Source organism: Mauremys mutica, unplaced genomic scaffold (genome assembly GCF_020497125.1).
Source record: "Mauremys mutica isolate MM-2020 ecotype Southern unplaced genomic scaffold, ASM2049712v1 Super-Scaffold_100412, whole genome shotgun sequence".
NCBI classification, from domain to species: domain Eukaryota; kingdom Metazoa; phylum Chordata; order Testudines; family Geoemydidae; genus Mauremys; species Mauremys mutica.
The window spans coordinates 234228-255219 of NW_025423335.1; positions in this window are offsets into that span (position 1 = coordinate 234228).

A 20992-nucleotide genomic window follows, 5' to 3' on the forward strand; every position below is an offset into this window, starting at 1 on the left:
AATGTTTATCTCCTGTCTTATTTTAGTGAAGTCCGTTTGTATGGAAGTTTGGTTATTAATGAGAGTCTCCAGGTTGGAGAGCTCTTTTTTGATGTTTTCCTGTTTGCTGTATAGGATGCTGATCAGGTGGTTCCTCAGTTTCTTTGATAGAGTATGGCATAATCTCTCACTGTGGTCTGTGTAGTATGTAGATAGCAGTGGATTTTTTACCTTTAGTCCATTTGGTATGATGTCCATCCGTTTGCATTTGGAAAGGAAGATGATATCTGTCTGTATTTGTGCAAGTTTCTTCATGAGGTTGATGGATTTCCACTCCATACGGCTAAATGCAGTGCCTTGCATGGTGTCAAGTATCAGAGGGGGAGCCGTGTTAGTCTGGATCTGTAAAAGCAGCAAAGAATCCTGTGGCACCTTATAGACTAACAGACGTTTTGCAGCATGAGCTTTTGTGGGCGAATACCCACTTCTTCGGATGCAAGTAGTGGAAATTTCCAGGGGCAGGTTTATATATGCAAGCAAGAAGCAAGCTAGAGATAACGAGGTTAGTTCAATCAGGGAGGATGAGGCTGTGAATGGCTTGCCAACTACAGAACCAGTTTTTCCTCCCTTGGTTTTCACACCTCTACTGCTAGAACAGGGCCTCATCCTCCCTGATTGAACTAACCTCGTTATCTCTAGCTTGCTTCTTGCTTGCATATATATACCTGCCCCTGGAAATTTCCACTACTTGCATCCGAAGAAGTGGGTATTCACCCACGAAAGCTCATGCTGCAAAACGTCTGTTAGTCTATAAGGTGCCACAGGATTCTTTGCTGCTTCTCCCTGACAGCTAGTGATGAGCTGGGGGCTAAGGCTTCAGGGCCAGATTATATTTACATTCACACCTAATCTACCTAGGTATCCAGCAAACAGAGCTGTGTTGCCCAAGTGATAGATTTTGGCTGGGGGAAGAGGGAATGAAATGTTGTTCTTATTGTATGAGTAAAGGGCAGTAGAACTGTACTTAGTCTGTGATGATTTGAAGGCATCAAGAGAGAGGGTGGGGACCTGTCCCTCTCCACTGTTTAAAGACAGAGCTGATTAGGCTCCATAGAGAGTCTTTTGTTCTGTTAAGTGACCACTGCAGCTGAAATCACTGACAATCAGGTCTAAGTGCTTAGTCCTGTTGTGAGGACAGTGTTCCTGTGGGTACAGTGTTTTTGTGTAAGAGACAGCCCAGACTGCACTAGCAGCAAGGTTCCCGCACTGAGAGCTCAGCTGAAATCACTGAGAGCTGGTGGAACCTCAAGAGACCAACTCGCAGAGGTCACAGTGGTAGGTGACAGCAGAAGGTGACTGTGCAGGGCCATTGGTAACAGAGTGGTGGAGTGAACCATGGGACAACGAACAGCCGTGGCCAGAGCAAACTGTGCCTTTTTGTCCCCCACCTGGAAGGTGTACTCACATGAAAGCACCTCTGAACTCTGAGTCTTCACTGGCCAAGGACAACACCGGTGAGTGGAGTGCGGTGGAGGGAAAAGTGAGGGGCATGTTAAATAAACATTTGTTTGTTGGACTATATTTTAGTCACTTTGCTCCAGAATGCTACATTTGTGACTGGGAATGGAAACTTATATAAATATGTTTCCCAGTAGGCCAAGATTTTTAAAATGCAGTATTTGCCAAGGTTGTTATCTCACATTGTTGCTATCTTGAGAGGTCATTATGTTGGGGAGTTTCTGTACTAAATATTTTTATTATAATTAATTTTTACATATGAATGGTCATACTGGGTCAGACCCATGGTCCATCTAGCCCAGTACCCTGTCTTACAACAGTGGTCAAGGCCAGGTGCTTCAGAGGGAATGAATAGAACAGGGAATCATCAAGTGATCCATCCCCTGTTGCCCATTCCCAGCTTCTGGCAAACAGGCTAGGGACACTCAGAGCATGGCGTTGCATCCCTCTCATCCTGGCTAATAGCCACAGATGGACCTGTTCTCCAGGAATTTATCTAGTTCTTTTTAAAATCCTGTTATAGTTTTGGTCTTTACAGCATCCCCTGGCAAAGAGTTCCCTGGGTTGACTTTATATTGTGTGAAGAAATACTTCCTTTTGTTTTTTTAAAATCTGCTGCCTATTAATTTCATTCGGTGACTGCTAGTTCTTGTGTTGTGTGAAGGATTAAATAAAATTTCCTTATTCACTTTCTTCGCACCAGTCAAGATTTTGCAGACCTCTATCATATCCCTATTAGTCATCTCTTTTCTAAGCTGAAAATTCCCAGTCACTTTAATCTCTCCTCCTGTTTCATACCCCTCATCATTTTAGTTGCCCATCTCTGTACCTTTTCCAATTCCAATATATATTTTTAGGATGGGTGACCAGATCTACACACACTATTCAAGGTGTGCATGTACCATGGATTTATATAGAGGCAATATGATATTTTCTGTCTTATTATCTATCCCTTTCTTAATGATTCCCAACATTGTTTGCTTTTGTGACTGTTGCTGCACATGGAGTGGATGTTTTCAGAGATCTATCCACAATGACTCCAAGATGTCTTCCTTGAGTGTTAACAGCTAATTCAGATGCCATCATTTTGTATGTATAGTTGAGATTGCTTTCCAATTTGCATTACTTTGCATTTATCAGCATTGAATTTAATTTGCCATTTTGTTGCCCAGTCACCCAGTTTTGTGAGATCCCTTTGTAGATCTTTGCAGTCTGCCTGGGACTTACCTATCTTGAATAGTTTTGTATCATCTGCAAATTTTGCCACCTCACTGTTTACCCATTTTTCCAGATCATTTATGAATACGTTGAACAGCACTGGTCCCAGTACCGACCCCTCAGGGATACCACTATTTATCTCTCTCCAGTCTGAAAACTGATAATTTATTCCTACCCTTTGTTTCCCATCTTTTAACCAGTTACTGATCCATGAGAGGATCTTCCCTCTTGCCCCATGATGGCTTACTTTTCAAAAGTCAATTTAAATTAAATACTTTTTTTTAAAATGTATATTTTTTTTAGAAATCTAGACCTGTTATGTGTTTTGGTGTAACTTGCATTATTCTTATGTTAAATTTGCATAATCCTAACAAAACATTTACTTTATTCATATCTTTTACATATCTCATTGGCCCTGACACCCCCCCTGTAAATTCGAACACCCCCCCTAATTTCAATTCCTGGGGAAACCACTGCCTCCCAGGACCCTGGTGCCCCTTTAACTGGGTCTCCCCCTCCCAGGGGAACCCCCACCCCACTATCCCCACTTCGCCTCAGTCTTGGCTACTGCCCAGTCTCTACCTAGCCCCCGTTCGCTGGGGCAGACTGCAGTATCCACCACTCACCATCGGCAAAGGGGGTTTGGACCTGCTGCCTTGGCCTACCCCTGGGTTGCCCCCTGCAACCCCCAGTACCTTGTGCCCTGTGCTAGGCCGCAGCCTGGGGTTTTCTAGGCTGGAGCTTCCCCCAGCTCCTCAGCCCTGCTTCACCTTAGGTACCTTGTCTAGCTCCATGCAGCCAGGCCCATCTCCCTGTAGAAACAGAGAGACACTGGCTGGGCTTCTGGCTCACAGCCTCTCAAGGGGCCAGCTGGGCCTGATTGGAGCATGGCCACAGCTGAGCCTGCTTTCCCCAATCAGCCCAGGCTTGAGAGCAGCAGCTCTCAAACCCTGCCAGGCCTCTTTTAAACCCCTTCAAACCAGGAGCAGGGGTCCACCCTGATACATGCTGCTTCTCAGTATTTTTCCACTCCGGGATTACCCAGAAACCTCTGTTAGCCTGACTTCGGTCAGGTTGGCATAACTGGTTTTGTGCTACATCTCTATTCAGGCCTAACAGCCCCAGGGTCGGGAGTCTCCGAGTTAGGTGTCTGGCCTGGTTTACCCAATAACTAGTTCTCCCCTTCCCAAGGCCATGCCCTGCTCGCTGGCATGGGGCTGGTTCAGTGTCTCCTGCTGAAGCTGCTGTTCTTGGTACAAACAAACGTTCCTTGGCGCACACCCGGCCTGTGACTTGCAAAATGGCTTGGTGTGGGTTGGCTTATCCCCAGGAGATCAGACCGGCTGGGTCTAGTCCCTGTGTCTAAAGACTTTAACTGCAGTTCATGCCATGGATCAACTTCACTCAGAGACTGAAAACACTCTGCCCTAGTGTCCCTCATAGCAGGCAGGGGGTAGAGTGGGACCCCAGCTAGTCTCACAGCCCCCTCCTCAGAGGACTGTTTTATCCTCAGGCCCAGCTTTGGCAGGGGAGCCACACCCCAACCTCCCTTACAGCCTGGATGGGAGTGCGGCTCTGCCAGTCCTTGCGCTGAGGGGGGCAGAGGTTTGACCCTCGTTCTCCTGCACCCCAGGGGAGTGCTCTGACCACTAGACTGCTGGGCAGCTCCAGTGCCTAGCTCCGTTTCCTGGCTGAGGAGCCTGTGGGCCTATCTCCAGGCTATGGAGAGGCAGCAGGCTGCTAATGAGGCTAGATGGCTGCTTAGGAGACAGTGCTGAGCATGACGAGGCCAGCGTCTCGGTGCCCCTGCCGTGGAGGGCTGAGGGGCCTGCACTGTGGAGTTTATTTACTGCTCATCATGGCTGATAGAATTGGTATCCCAATTCCCTGCAGAGGCAGCGATACAGCCAAAGCCCCTGGTGCTTTTGTGCCCCCGGCATGAAGGCAGAAGCCCCATCCACCCTGCTGCATCTACACATTGTTTTGTGGTGTCTCTGTCGTGGACCACGGCCACATTGCGCTAGGCGCTGCACAGAACAAAGAGATGTAATCTGAATTAACTCTCAGGTGCAGACAAGCCTGGAGATTAAGATAGGGTGTGAATGTAAAGCACAACAGCTATTCCTGTGGATGCTGCCATTCCAGAACAGAAGTGCCTAGTTTCTGTTTCCTCTTACTCCACCTTCGAACAGAAGTAAGACATTGTAGTGTCCTGTACAGGGAGCAACTGCACTTTAAATTTGCACCCCAGACCTCAAGAGGTCATGTAGCCCAGCCCCCCAGGCTGAGGTAGGACCAGGGAAACCCAGTCTTACCTTCCCTTAATTCGGATTAACCTTCAACTGTAGACAAACCTTTTAGCAGTAGCTTGTTGCTGGCTAGTTTAGGCCATGTCTACACTAGCACTTATATCACTCAAGGGATGTGAAAAAAACATCCCTCTAAACATAAATTGCACCAATAGAAGCGCCGGTGTGGACAATGTTATGTGGGCAGGAGACACTCTCCTGACGACAGCTACTGCCGCTCGCTCGTTGGGGGTGGTTTAATTAGGCTGTCAGGAGAGCTCTCTCCCGCCAGCACAGTGAGGGTACACGGCAGACCTTAGAGCAGTGCTGCTGAGCAGTATAGATGTGCCGCTGTAAGACATGCGGACATGGCCTCTGTGGAGAAGGGGGCAGTGGTTTGGAGACATTGGTGCAGCTAGTTCAATTCTCATTGCTCTGCCCTGGCCGCCCCAGCTGTCTGTGTCTCTGCTGCCCTGCTAGGCAATGGAGCTGGTGTATTTCCCTCGCAGAGGTGGAGGAGGATGGCAAACACTTCGAGAGATACTGAGGCTGCTACATTAGTTTGTTCTGTGGGAGTGGATTTGTCTGCGTGTGGGATTAATCAGGAATGATGATTCCAGAGCAGCTTGTCCTGACGAACCTGGGATGTAACAACTAACCTGGAGAATGAGAGACCACCGCTGGAGACAGACAGGAGCACAAGCCAGTCATCCCTAACCCCCAGTGTCCAACTCCGGCCTGACCTCCTGCAAGTGCAGGGAGGGTTCCTGCTATGCAAACAGGCTGCCCTGGTTAATGGTTAATTACAGGTCTCACCCCCCCGCATCTCTCCCCCCAGGTCTCACCTCCCCGCATGTCTCTGTGGCCACCTCGAACCGGGACATGGTGCTGCTGCTGCTGGCGCACGGGGCGGATGGGGGGCGCTTACCCCCACCCCACAGACATGGTGCATGGGGGGCTGGGTACGGGGAAGCCCATTCCCTCCAACAACCCCCCCCACAACGGGGGTTGGGTACAGTGGTGGGGAAGGGGATGCAGAGCTGGGAGAGAACTGTGCGAACTGAGGGGGGATTTCCGGGGGGGGGGAGTTGTGTGTATGTGTGACTGGGTGGGGGAGCCTGTCTGTACCTGACGAGTCAGACCCTGCTGTGCACCCCACACAGGACATCAAGAGCGGCCGCTCCCCCTTGCTCCATGCCGTGGAGAACAACAGCCTGGACATGGTGGAGCTGCTAATACAGGTGAGGGCCAGGCCCCCTCCCCCCCACACACACACCTGGCCCCTGATCCTTCCCCCCAACCGGGCCCCTGGCCCCCCCTTCAGCTCCTCCAAAATCTCCTTGGCCTCAATGCAAAACACAAGCCCTGCTGCTTCCCCATGAATCACTTTACACCCTCTTCTGAGACAACCCCTGGGGTGCTCCCCCGAACACATCCTCGCTGCCTTTTTCATGGCTTATCCACATCATCGAGATACTCCTCTGCATTCCCCCCAGTGCCCTCTGAGGCTTCCTCCCTGCCCTCCCATGTCACCTACCCCCTCAAGTCATTATACCACTGCCCTGACACCTCTCATACTGCCAGGAGTCCATCTCCCACCTGCCACATCAATACCCTACTTCTGTCACTATCCCACTTCCACCCACTGCACTGTCCATCCACCTCTAACCTCACTATCTCACCTATGTCCACTACATCACCTCCCCTCTGACATCACTCTCATTTCCACCACTCTTCTGTGCCTCAGTTTTGTGATCTGTTTTGCGACTCACTTTCTTCTGGCATCCATCCCTGAAAACTGGGTCACACGCTTCTCACTTGTAAATCCCAACACTGAATGATGAGCTGCACTATTTATAGGTGTCAAAGTTAGACTCAGGGCTCACAGTTTGGCAGACCACTCTGTTTTATTAGCACAGCACTCTGCTAATAACACCCAGATAATGTGAGCACCATGCAAAACACAAACTCTCTTATTTATACAGATAAAAGGGCGAGAACTTAACAAGATAACAAAGGAAGCAGAATCTGATCAGTTTACCTGGGCTAGGCATGCATAGCTTATTTCCTTACTAACTATTACCCATCTTCTGTTAATGTTTCGCCATTAGCACTGTAGTAAGTGCAGGCCCTGATAAAGGCCCAGTATGAGGCCTGAGGCCTGAACTAAAGTAATGGTCAAGACTTTGCTAACATAAAGCAAAGTCAAGCTGTGAGCCAGAGGTAGGCCCTGCTCACAGAAGCTGCCACGAAAAGGGCTGATGCTGCATAAACATATATTCACCTAGCATAAACACAGCAGTAGAACACACTATACTAAAACATTCCATAGATAACAAGAGAACAGGCCGACCCATCCCAATGACAGGGGCAAAAGGGTAAAATGATGGATAGAGTTGTTTTGATCGAACCAACATGTACAAGGTAGAAGGTGGTGCCTTAATACATAGAAAGGTTGTAACTTGCTACGTAGAGAGGTTGTACCTCAATACGTCAGGTGTGATGTGTAATTTGTTTGTATCTGTGTATAAGAATGCATCCCTGGGGAGGTGCCTTTGTCCGGCCGTAGGGGGAGTGGAAAGTCCCGCCACTAAGCCGGGTCCTTGCCAAGAGGCACTCTCTCGCAGTATGCCCGGTAGACTAAGTAATCTATGGGGACCCTGCACGGGTGTCCGAGGTCGCAATAAACCTAGCCGACGTGGCTTTGCATCTTACTGGACTCTGTGGTTATTGGGGATTCTCGTCGGGTCTGCTGTGTCAGCTATCTGCAGAGCTGGGGCAGCACACAGAGGAAACTCACGCACGCAGCCAAGTGATATCAACAAGGAGAAAGCAGAGCACCATACCGGTACAGCTCTGACAACACTGGTGACCCCGACCGCTGATCTGGTGAGTAAGCGAACCTGCCGTGGTAAGAATCGCAATCCAACATGGCAGCAAACCTCGTGCTAGGGAGCCCCCTGACCCCCTCCCTTTTGAGCCCCACGGAGTTTGATAACTCCTGGACCCGCTGGATTGCCAGTAAAGGGGGTCCTTATGAATTTAAAAAAGAAAGAGAGTGGGGAAACATGGACTGGCATATGTAGAGCGACGGTACAGACCGAGGCTCTGAGAAATAGTAATAAAAGTAAAAAAGCAGTGAAATGGCTTAAACAGCAAGCTGGCATGCTGGCCAAACAAGTAACAGTAACAAAGAAAGAGTTAAAAGAATCAAAAGAAGCTACACAGCCCTGGAATGCTCCCACCCCCCTTGCAGGGTGGCAAGCAGCCCAGAGACAACCAGTACAGGAACAGAGTGAAACACTGGAAACAGCTGTAAGGAACCTACAAAAAATACATGTGCCGTCCCCTGTTATAAATCTTGGTGGTAAACAGCAGGCTTCAGGTAGCTACCCTGTGCCTGAAGAATGGGGACAGAAGTGGAAAAAGGTGGCCCTAGTAAAATTAAAAGATGAAACTGGGTCCACTGCACTGCAACCACCACCTTATGATAAAAGCCGGGTTCCAGTTAAACTTAAACCGGAACCTAGACTGGTGCCTGTCAGAACGGGACAAGTAAGTGCACAGAAGGAAAGAGTAGCAAACAATACTCTCACTGAATTGGTAAATCAAATAAAGGAAAAAATGGAACAGTTCACAGAGCACATTAGGAGACAGGAGCTGCGACTCGAGCGCAGGGGAGTGAATAAAAACGAATTTCAAAGTAAAAAACTAAAATTAAGTGGATTTACACCTAGAAGTGATGCATTAACACATGGAGTTGCCCCAAAACAGTTAACTGCAGCAAAAAAGGGCACTCCCACCATCCATTTGGCATGCACACAAAAGCAACAGACACTGGGGGAACAAATTCAGGTTTTACAAGAGCAGGTAACTACCCCCAATCTCCTCTCACAGCCAGGATAAAAACCAGGGGTGCAATTCCCAACTGTGCAGGTTCCCAATTGCTTTGACCCATGGAACCACACTCCGCGCTCATATCTGAAAGTATAACCTTCTTTCTCAAATATTTGTACATACCAATTAAGTTTAGTCTTTTATATGTTTTATCAGTTTGCTAAACTTGCTGCTGCTGCCTGTACTTCCAAATACATTGATGGAGTTAATTTCTCTTGGCTCAGGTCTCGCTACCTTCCTAGGTTGCTCTTCACCCCCCCTCCTTCCCCTTCCTTCCCCCCCTCCGTCTTTTTTTGTTTTAAAAGTTAAGAGTTACAGTTTTTACAGAAATCTCCAAAAAATAAAGCAATTAAAAACAGAACAAAACAAGAAACAAAAAGAAAACAACGTAAAAACTTTAAATCCAGTAAATTAATTATTTTAACCCTTCAGGAATGCAACAGCTGGAATTATTCCTAACTTTCTTGAAGATATGGTTGCCAAGCAACAGAAATTCACACTCTGCTAACCACAAACCACTAACTAATATTTGAAACATGGGCTTTTTTTATTTCCATATAACAGAGTTTTAAAATAATGTTAAATATAAAGTAATGCAAAATTCCTTGTTAACAAATTAATACAATACATTTGGCAAACATTATTTTTAAATCAAATTTATGCTACAAGTTTTAAATAAGGTAATAACTTGTTTATTCAAATGTTTAACCCTTTTTATTTTTTATTTTTGGTTGTGTTATTTTGTATAGTTATGAATAGAATTTTGGGCGCCATTTGTTTTTAATTGTAAGTTTGTACTGTATGTCATGTGTGTGTCTTATGTCTATGTTGTGTGTGTCAGGTGACTTTTTTTTTTATTATTATTTTTATTTTGTTGCAACAAAAGTCCATTTTATACCCTTTTAAAAATATATATAAGATGTGGTACCACACTATTTTAAGATCATGGTTGGGGTGTAATCATAGTAGTATTAGCACCAATTTTTGTGCAAAGTTCAAAAAGGTTTCAGTTACAAATATATGTACATATATTTCTGCCTCAACAAATAATGCAATTGCAAACAAAAAGAATTATCTTTTATCAATCAGTTTTGTTTTTTAAGTTTTTTTTTTAAATTGTTATTCAAAGAAAAAATATAAGGGGAAACCTCAACATTAAAGATAAGGTAAAGATAATACTAACAAAATGTCAATTTCTTGTTTGGGCTTTTTATAAACTTGTTTGCACTTATAAATATAGTTATAAGAATGTCATAACCAAAATGTTTTAAAATAACAATTTATGCATAAAGCTAACCAAACAATTTTAACAGGTTTTAGCATTTTCAACAGGTTTCCACCTTTGTCTCCCAAACATAACAAAGCATCATAAAAGTATACCCTCAAATACCCTCAAAGTATTTGCATGTATCTATATTTAAAATTTATTTTGGTTTAATTTTATAGTTGGTTTAATTTTATATGCTTTTCTTTTGTTATGTTATGTTAATGGGATGCAATGGTTGTTAAGGTTTGTGCTTCTAAACAGTTAACAACAGTGAAGTTGGTATCACAAGCAAATTAACTCTAAAAAAGCTAGTTAAAATTATGTTACTAACTCTTTTGCTGAAACAAAGTGTTCAGCAAGGGAAAGTAATACACCTTCTCATGGAAGATTGTGAGCATTTATTTTAGCCATTAAGTATTACATTTAGTATTAAATATTAGTAATGCACCCCAAATAAAAATGAATGTCTATACAACAATTGCAAAAGTATAGCTTGTGTTATAAAAGGCTCGGTCCCTATTACATTGTTCTTATTACATTGTAAACAAAGTAAGTTAAAACTGTGTATTAAGTTTGGGTTACTGAAAATGAACAAACAAAAACAAAACTTTATTGTTAACTAACAAAAGTTGTTTAAGTTGCATCCCACAGACCAAAGACACCAGAAAATATCACACCCTGAAGACACCAGTTCATATCTGTATACAGTGAATAAACCCCCAAGCATCAAGAAAAGAAAAATGAAGTGTTTTATAAATAAGAGACTGGTTAATTACACCTCTATCTACAATATATGGACAATTAATTTAACAATCAGCTAAAGACCACTAGCTGGACCAGAAAAACTGTCATTTAATTTCAACTTGGTTATTGTGTAAAAACAATTGTATTATTGCTGTACTACTGTATTATCACTGTACTGCTGTATTATTGCTGTACTACTGTATTATTATTGTACTGCCGTATTATTGCTGTATTGTATAATTGCTGTACAATATGTACAATGTGCATAACCTTGCTAAACTGTTTAACCAACACACAGGTACAAATCAACAAACGAATGGCAGCAAACAACATGAAAACAAGGAAAAAACAAATTGGTAAAGAAACTAAGTTACATAGTAACTACAAATTGGGTAAACAAATTGCCTGTTAGTACCAGTCATAATTTGGGTCAGTAACACTGCATCCTAACTGAGGAACATGTTATTCAAAACAATCTTGTTCAGTGTCTGGGTACCAATATTAAATCCAGACACAGCAATATTTGATAAATTGGTTACTGTCCATTCAGTAGGTTATCTGGAAGACAGCATCCATAAAAAACAACTGGATCTACATCAACCAATGGAACAGAGAAGCTACCCACTTCTGTTTCCTGCCCAGTAAAGCTGACAAGAGGGTGACGACCAGCTTTAAGGATAACCTATAACATGAATGGACAGTACTGTGTAGTAACTAATTACAATATATTTATATATAAAGGCCTCAGTGGTAGTGTCACTACTCCAAATTTCTGTTTTGTCACATAGCAGTATGGGACACACTATCATAATCCCTATCCCAGTATTTTAAAACACTCAGCCTACTACTAATAATGAAAGAGATAGTCACTGAAATTGCCCTAATAAGAGTGTGTGTCTATCTGTGTCACCAAAGTAAAAGGGCCACAGTACACCAGCAAATTGGAAAAACATGGTTATGCTTGGATGTAAGGTGGTGTCATATGTACACATACATGCTATACATATATGCCCATACATGCTACAAATATATATGCTATAACCATATAATTTATATATATTAATTATTTGGGAGTGCCTCTAAGGCTCAATCATAATACTACCTTTATATTTTACATTTACATTTACATTTGTATGGTCTCACGAGGCCCTCAATAAAACACCAGAGAGGCTACTGACCCCCATGTATCCATGGTCCCGGGCCTAACATTCCCAGGCCCAACATAAGGGACTAAAATAATTGGATAATAAAGTCTGTCTAATAGTCGTACGAGGGAATGTGCAGACTATAAGGACAGATGGGGCATGAGTGTATGGATGGTAAAATAAGGTAACCACATAACAGTGTTTAGCCCACTGGGTTATCTTTAGTCCGTACATTATGCTTTTCCGGGACGATGGGTAAACATCCTCCCCATAAAAAGACAAAAAGTGGGGGAATGTAGTAAGTGCAGGCCCTGATAAAGGCCCAGTATGAGGCCTGAGGCCTGAACTAAAGTAATGGTCAAGACTTTGCTAACATAAAGCAAAGTCAAGCTGTGAGCCAGAGGTAGGCCCTGCTCACAGAAGCTGGCACGAAAAGGGCTGATGCTGCATAAACATATATTCACCTAGCATAAACACAGCAGTAGAACACACTATACTAAAACATTCCATAGATAACAGGAGAACAGGCCGACCCATCCCAATGACAGGGGCAAAAGGGTAAAATGATGGATAGAGTAGTTTTGATCGAACCAACATGTACAAGGTAGAAGGCGGTGCCTTAATACATAGAAAGGTTGTAACTTGCTACGTAGAGAGGTTGTACCTCAATACGTCAGGTGTGATGTGTAATTTGTTTGTATCTGTGTATAAGAATGCATCCCTGGGGAGGTGCCTTTGTCCGGCCGTAGGGGGAGTGGAAAGTCCCGCCACTAAGCCGGGTCCTTGCCAAGAGGCACTCTCTCGCAGTATGCCCGGTAGACTAAGTAATCTACGGGGACCCTGCACGGGTGTCCGAGGTCGCAATAAACCTAGCCGACGTGGCTTTGCTTCTTACTGGACTCTGTGGTTATTGGGGATTCTCGTCGGGTCTGCTGTGTCAGCTATCTGCAGAGCTGGGGCAGCACACAGAGGAAACTCACGCACGCAGCCAAGTGATATCAACAAGGAGAAAGCAGAGCACCATACCTGTACAGCTCTGACAACAAGCACCATTGTTTATGCCTAATGTTTCTTTTCCTGGCACCTGTATTTCAACATTTCTTATTTCTGCTTAAAGGTACATACAACATTTCTTTAATCCTTTCTATTTTTACAATATAATTCATTCTGCTTTCACATAGGTTAGCTGCAGAAGAAGGAACCCTGAAGAGGAAGAACTACGTCTAATTCCAAAGTTCCACCATTCAACAGTGAACCGTGCCTAGAACAGTGATGGATGGAAAAAGAAGAGGTGAGCAAGCAAAGAGGAGAGATGGGTGGGGATGGCAGGGAGCTACCCCTTAAAAACAGAAGTTTTTCAAAAAGAGTGCACATGACACAATTTTAATCCAGTAACAAAATAATAAAAATAAAAATAAGTTAATGGTTGCGCAAAGCACCTGGAATGTCTAATAAAAAATTCTCCTGATAATAATCCCAATGTATCATGATCAAAGGCAAGACATCTAGTGCTAAATTCATCCCTGTGGTTGGGCAGAGGGGGATGGGAAGTGGCTTTATACTTTCCTAATTCTAGGGCTCTTGGGGGCCAGTTCAATCCCTAGCACTGGCTAAACTGAGCCCTGGTTTTGGAGTAGCTGTGAAATAGCCAGGGTGCAGGATTGTTTGGGCTGCGACTCCTCCTGCTGAAACACCCTCCTCCACCTCCTATTCTGATCAACCTCAACCTGATCAGTTTGCCCTGACATGTCCCTTATGCCAGGGGCTTCTTTGGGAGTGGCACAAAGCTGTTTGGGGTTATTCTGAACCAGGGAGTATTCACTGGTGGGGCCACGCAGTCTCGTTCCTCAACTCTTCAAAACTTCAGGGGATTGTGAGTTTTGTAGCAGGGATGTTTGTGGAAACAGCACCGTTCAAGAGAATACTCATGGAACTTTCTAAACATGAGTATTCACACACCAAAAACCTCCTTCCAGGAGTTATGCTCAACCAACCAGGAAACAGAATACCACACAACAATTGTGCCCAATTGAAATGAACAAATACAGCTTGACTTTTGAATATCAAAAACTCACAACAAACTACTCATAAGTGCTGTACAAACTAACCATTATTCATAGCTATTATCTATGGTTTGGTCTGGATAGCACTGTAAACCTCCCCCCCCACCCCTTCGTTGTAAGAGACGACTATATATTTGATGCTGTAGTTGGCACACCTGTCTGAGGATAAATTGTCTTGGAGTTAAGGCACAAAACTTGTAGTCCAGAGGTAGGTAACTGTTGGCATGTGTGCCAAAGGCAGCATGCAAGCTGATTTTCAGTGGCACTCACACTACCCGGGTCCTGGCCACCGGTCCAGGGGGCTCTGCATTTTAATTTAAATTTTAAATGAAGCTTCTTAAACAGTCTTATTTACTTTACATACAACAATAGTTTCGTTATGTATTATAGACTTATAGAAAGAGACCTTCTAAAAACGTTAAAATGTATTACCGGCATGCAAAACCTTAAATCAGAGTGAATAAATGAAGACTCGGCACACCACTTCTGAAAGGTTGCCAACCCCTGTTGTAGTCAGTAGAGCTGGTCTGGTTTCTGATCCTTTCTGTGCTTGGCCTGCTCTATGTAAACTTAGGAATTCTCCCTGTATGATGTTGGCGGCACATGCTCAAATCCACACTGCCCTGTTTAGGCAGGAGTAGTTAAACAAAGAAATGTGTGTTTACCTCAATTTACATATAAGTAATAAACAGGCTTGTTGAGACAACAAGAGGGAGACAAGGCAAATCTGCATTTCAGCATACAGAGAGGAGACAAGGAGCATGGGGCCACCTTCACCTCCAGATAGTCACCTTCCTTATTGTTGGCTTGGAATAAACTTAGCTTTGAGGGGTAATCTGTTTAGATAACTTGACAAGTTACGTAAATCATTTCACCAAAAGAGGGTAAGACCAAAAATTCAGCGTAGAAAATTGCAATTTAAAGGGTCACTCTAAGGTACAAACAGTAGGCTTTATAAAAACAAGTTTTGTCCAAACCTAAAAGATTAATAGAAATGTTTGCAGGATTTTTTTTCATTCTAATGGAAACAGCTTTTTAAAAAGAGAAATTCCCATCCAGTTTTTGCAACACAGAGATTGCAGCATTCAATTAGAGCTAAAAAATGAAATCCACTACAAATGGCTATAAGGAAAATTGCAAGTTAGTTTGTTTCATTGTCTAACTCCAGTGAAATGCACAATATAAATACCATAAACTTTAAATTAATTTTGATTTAAAAAAATCCATTCAATTTTAATAAAAATCCGTTTGGTTGAAAAATCTAGTGTAATTAGCTACAGATATATGGTCATTTTGCAGTATACTTAAACTATATGGTATTTGGCTATGTGAGTGCCCCTTTAGGTTAAACAAGAATTGCATGAAATATGATAAAGCTAAGGTAATAATTGGAGATATACCAATCTCCTAGAACTGGAAGGGACCTTGAAAGGTCATCAAATCCAGCCCCCTGCCTTCACTAGCAGGACCAATTTTTGCCCCAGACCCCTAAGTGGCCTCCTCAAGGATTGAACTCACAACCCTGGGTTTAGCAGGCCAATGCTCAAACCACTGAGCTATCCCTCCCCCCCGTCTTACCATATAAGCTCAAGTTGTCTGTGTTCTTTATGGACTCTCTGCTTCTGGTTAAGTTCTGTAGGTGTCAGGGCCAGCTCTAGGATTTCTGCCGCCTCAGGCAGAAAAGAAGAGCACCGCCCCCCACAGCGGCACGGAGTGCAGCCCGAGCCCCCGCCCCGCCAGGGGCGCGGCCCCCAGCCCCCGCCCCACGAGCGGCGCAGCACCGCCCTAGCCCCGCCCCCCCCCAGCGGTGCGGAGCGCCGCCCTAGCCCCCGTCCCCCCCGAGCGGCGCGGCCCGGCCCGAGCCCCGGCGCTCCCTCCCGAGCGGCCCGGCCCGAGCCCCCTCCCCCCCAGCGGTGCGGAGCGCCGCCCTAGCCCCCGTCCCCCCGAGCGGCGCGGCCCGGCCCGAGCCCCGGCGCCCCCTCCCGAGCGGCCCGGCCCGAGCCCCCCCCCCCAGCGGTGCGGAGCGCCGCCCTAGCCCCCGTCCCCCCCGAGCGGCCCGGCCCGAGCACCGAGCGGCGCAGCCCGCCGCCCGAGCCCCCGCCCCCCCCGAACGACGCGGCCCGCCCCAGTCTCCGGTCCCCCCCACCCCAGAGCGGCGCGGCCGGCGGCCCTAACCCCCGCCGAGCGGCGCAGCGCACCGCCCTAGTCCCCGCCCCACAAGCGGCGTATCACGCCGCCCAAACCTAAAATAAGAAAACTAAACCCCGATCGCCGCCCCCTCCCAAGGCGCCGCCCCAAGCACCTGCTTGGCAGGCTGGTGCCTGGAGCCGACCCTGGTAGGTGTACTGAATAAAATGGAGAAAAAAATCCACAGAAAAACAAAATGGCAGTCAAGGGCACAGTTCAATACTTAAAAATCACATTGCTAGTAATTCAAATACCGTACATAGCAGCTATGAAGGCAACTAAATGCAGAAAACCTGTCGTTGTGTATTTTGTAAATATGAAGACTATTATGCTAAATATGCTTTTTTTTTAATAAGAAAAAATTCCCATTCGTTAAAGTGGGGGAATTCTGCTTAAAAATCAGTGGTTTGATATGGCCTTGGGAAGTTGGGATAGTACAGGTGTCTGAGAATGAATGAGAAATCTAACACTGACTGGCTGGATTCTCTAGCAGATAGCTAGGGACTGACCATGAAGATCACTAAGAACTTCACTGGATAGTTAATTTCAAAGGTCAATGTAAGTTATAGAATAAGGAGCTAGAAAAGAGTGAGTGTGTGTGTGTGTGTAATTAAAGATAACCATACAAGAGCAGTTAGATACAGTTAAACGTGAATTCAAACTTTTAAGCAATTTCTCACCAGTAACAGTCAACTATCAGTAAGATGCTGTGACGTTATCTGATTAGAGTATGACTGCAAATTATTGTTGCTACCACTGTTATATAATTGCAACAAATCCTATACAAAGTGTGATGCATGGCCAGAAAAGGTTAAGCAGCTTGCATGCTAATTGACCCAGATTCAACCTTTAGGAACATATCGGTAGATAATGTTTGTGTTTTTGTGGGTTCACATATATATTGTTAGAGGTTAACAATGTAATCAAACAGTCCCTGTCTATGCTGTATTGTGTTAATTCAGAGATCAAAAGGAAAAATTAACATTTAAATGAACTGTAAACATAGGATATCACTGAGTTCATCTCTCTTTTTATTATTTTCTACTTGCAGGTTTAATATTATTTATGTTTTAAAATTCTGGAAATCTGGAAGAGGCATGTATACATCTATGGCTTTGCCACCAGTGGCAGATATGATCTTGGCGAAAGAAAGGACCTATGAATATTATGGCTCATGTCCATGAGTTCTCCCTTGCACATGAGTCTGTCTCTAAGACCAAGTAATTAGTTGTCTGTTGTTCAAAGACAGACACACATTAAGGGAAAAATAGAATCACTCATTCACAGATCAAGGAGCTGGGGGATGAGTGGAAACCAAGGTCAGTCTGGCCACAGGCTAGGCTCTAGATTAGTTTCTGAGTTGAAGGAAAGGTGACCAGATAAACCCAAATGTACATATGTCTAAACAATGGCTTTGCAGTTGCACAGATAAAATGTGTGCTGTCACCAGAAGATCTCTACTTCCGCTCATGTAGTTTCAATACTGGCAAATATATGGAAAAATAATGAGACTCATACAACCACCAAGATAACGTTTCACAATATTATTGAGATCCCCACATTGTTACATCCTTCTGAAACTTAGCCAATGCTAGACACCCACAATAGGAAATGTAATGCATGTGCATGCCATCAGAGATGCTTGCAGAGAAGACTTGGAGTTTGCAGGTGGGAAAAGGTAACTAATGCTGATGTTAGGACTGGCCAACAGACTGTACGGATAATGATCTGAAAAAGAAAGCTGAAGTGGGTTGGGCATGTTGTACAGATGTCAAAAGAAGTATTCCTAGACAAGTCCTTAACCTGGGTACCACTTGGTGGAAGATGGAAAAGAGGACAACAGATGACACATACGAAAAACATTGAGAAAGATGTCACTGTCATGGACACAGACACAGTGGAGCAAGAAATGTGGCACTAGACAGACAGAGGTGGAAAAACTGGGTTGCTTTGTGTCACAAGGCAGGAGAGCATCCAATAAAAATGTCTATCTTAATTAGAGGTATGCACTTTACTGAATATCATAGCTCACACTTGTTTTTGTGATTTTTTCCAGTTTCAGCAGTGTGGAACATTTAACTCCTCCCTTTATCTGAAACAAGCAAAGAAAGATCCTCTGAAATCATGACTGTGAGCCAAAAGATGATACACAGTAATGCTACTAGAGTTTACAATTCTGGGAAAGTAGAATATTCAGCATAATAAATATTTGGAGCTACATTTGCCTAGAAAGCCATGTGTTTGCTAGCTGTGACAGAGATGCAGCAGAGATGAAAAAGAGATGGAGTGAGCCATGAAGCTGCAAAAGAAAAAGAAACTGGCATCAGGGTAAACAGTTTCAGAATCCTAATTCTGCAAAGCTCCCAATGATATCAGCTGGAACTGAGGGCTCTTGGCATTTCAATAAGTGAAAGGGTAGGCTCTGGACTTGCGTAAAGCCACACACTCATGTGGGAAGGTGCCTCAAAAACCCACGCATAAAAACAAGCACTTGTGAAAGGAAAACTGATAGAATGAATGGCACATTAACGTACCTGCTAAAAATTATTCCAGCTATGGCAGCAGATAATAGAGGCAGACTCTTCCCAGAAAATATCAAGAAAATAATGAAGGACCAAAAGAGCCTGGAAATGAACTAAGCCTAGAATTCATCTCAAATGTTGAGGACAACTGCAACAAGGATAATAGCATAACAGAGTCTATTAGTGCAGTAGGAGGCAGAAGTGCACAATATAGACAGGGACAAAGAGTCATTTAAGGTTACCTTGTGATCTAAGTGCAGTGGGTTTGGCCCCAGGCTGCTCCCAGCGGAGCTGGCTGTGATTCCCGCCTGGGAAAGCTGCCGCCAGCCCCGGTGGGTGCACTTTAAGTGGGAGCACAAGGATGAGTGTGTGAGCAGGCACCAGTGTCAAAGGGGGGTGACAGCGCACACAGCTGTGCCGTGAGTGCACCACTGTGGGTACGTGTGCAAGGAGTGGGTGCTGGATGTGTCAGGGTATGTGCGAGTGCAAGAAGGGTCAGAGAGTGCATCCTTGCATGAGTGTGCAAAGATCAGTGGTGAGGGTACACGGGTGTGTGTGTGTGTGCAAGGACAGAGAGCTGACAGAAATTGGTGGTGAGTGCTGGAGGGTGATCACAGGAGAATGGTGGTGAGTGTGCAAAGACCTGTTGGGTGAGAATGCAAAAAGGCAGCTGGGAGTGTCCCGATTCCCAGTCCCCACCGCCACTCCCCTCCTAGAGCCAGGGATAGAACACAGGAGTCCTGGCTCCTGTTAGGATATAGATATTCGGGCCTGTCTGCAAAGGCCTGTACTTTAAGAATGTAGGTGTATTCTTATTGCTAAACTAGTTATAGAGATATAAAAGAGAATCAAAATCACTGTCTGTGGAATGGCCTTCTCTTACTGTGACAGTCTGAGGCCTTCAGCCAAGATGTAGTTAGGCAGCCATAAGCTGGGAAGTGTGTGGTCACATCCTCACATTCCAAACTAGTCCCATTGAAATAAGGTGCTATTGGGCTGATAGGAATACTATCCTGGCCTGATATTTCTATCACCTCCAGAGAAAGAGAAGAGCCTAGAAGATGTAAAAGGAAACCTGGTTTGATAGCATCCTGTCTGGCAAGAACTCACTTATCAATAGACACAGCTGGAAACCCTTATGTCTATATCGATGTAGTTGTGAAATCCTCACTTCTGTATTGTTTTGTATGTTTATTTGCATGGTCTCTGTCTGGTTCTGTGATTGTTTCTGTCTGCTGTATAACTCATTTTGTTGGGTGTAAACCAATGAAGGTGGTGGGGTATAATTGGTTAAATAACCATGTTACAATATGTTAGGGTTGGTTAGTTAAATTTCAGTAAAATGATTGGGTAAGGAATAGCTAAGCAAAACGCAGGTTCAATCAGGAAGGGGGGGAATGGGCACTGGGGGTGGGGGAATTGGGATCATGTTTTGCTAAAGGGGGAATGGGATCGGGATGGGAACAGGAACAGGGCCACAGGCAAGGCTCTGCGGTGTCAGAGCTGGGAAGGAAACACTAAGGAAGAAACTGGAATTATGCTTGCTGGAAGGATGGATCTAGACTGTTCTCAGTGGTAGAAGATGACAGAACAAGGAGTAATGGTCTCAAGTTGCAGAGCGGGAGGTTTAGGTTGGTCATTAGGAAAAACTTTTTCACTAGTAGGGTGGTGAGGAACTGGAATGGGTTACCTAGGGAGGTGGTGGAATCTCCTTCCTTAGAGGTTTTTAAGGTCAGGCTTGACAAAGCCCTGGCTGGGATGATTTAGTTGGGTTTGGTCCTGCTTTGAGCAGGAGGTTGGACTAGATGACCTCCTCAGGTCCCTTCCAACCCTGAGATTCTATGAAGTTCACCCCAATAAACATCGAATTGTTTGCGCCTTTGGACTTTGGGTATTGTTGCTCCGCTAGACCCCACCCCACTCCCCAAGCCAGAGAGAGAAGAACCCAGGAGTCCTGGCTCCCTCCCTGCTCTAACCACCAGCCCCCGCTCCCCTCCCAGAGCCAGGGAGAGAAGAACCCAGGAGTCCTGGTTTCCAGTGCCCCCTGTGACATTATGAGTGTAATATATCTCATTGAAAGGTGACAGGGGCAGAAAGAGTTGACTAACTCACCTCACTGACTGACCTGACCCGACCCATGGGTGAACCTTAGGGACTGGTTAGG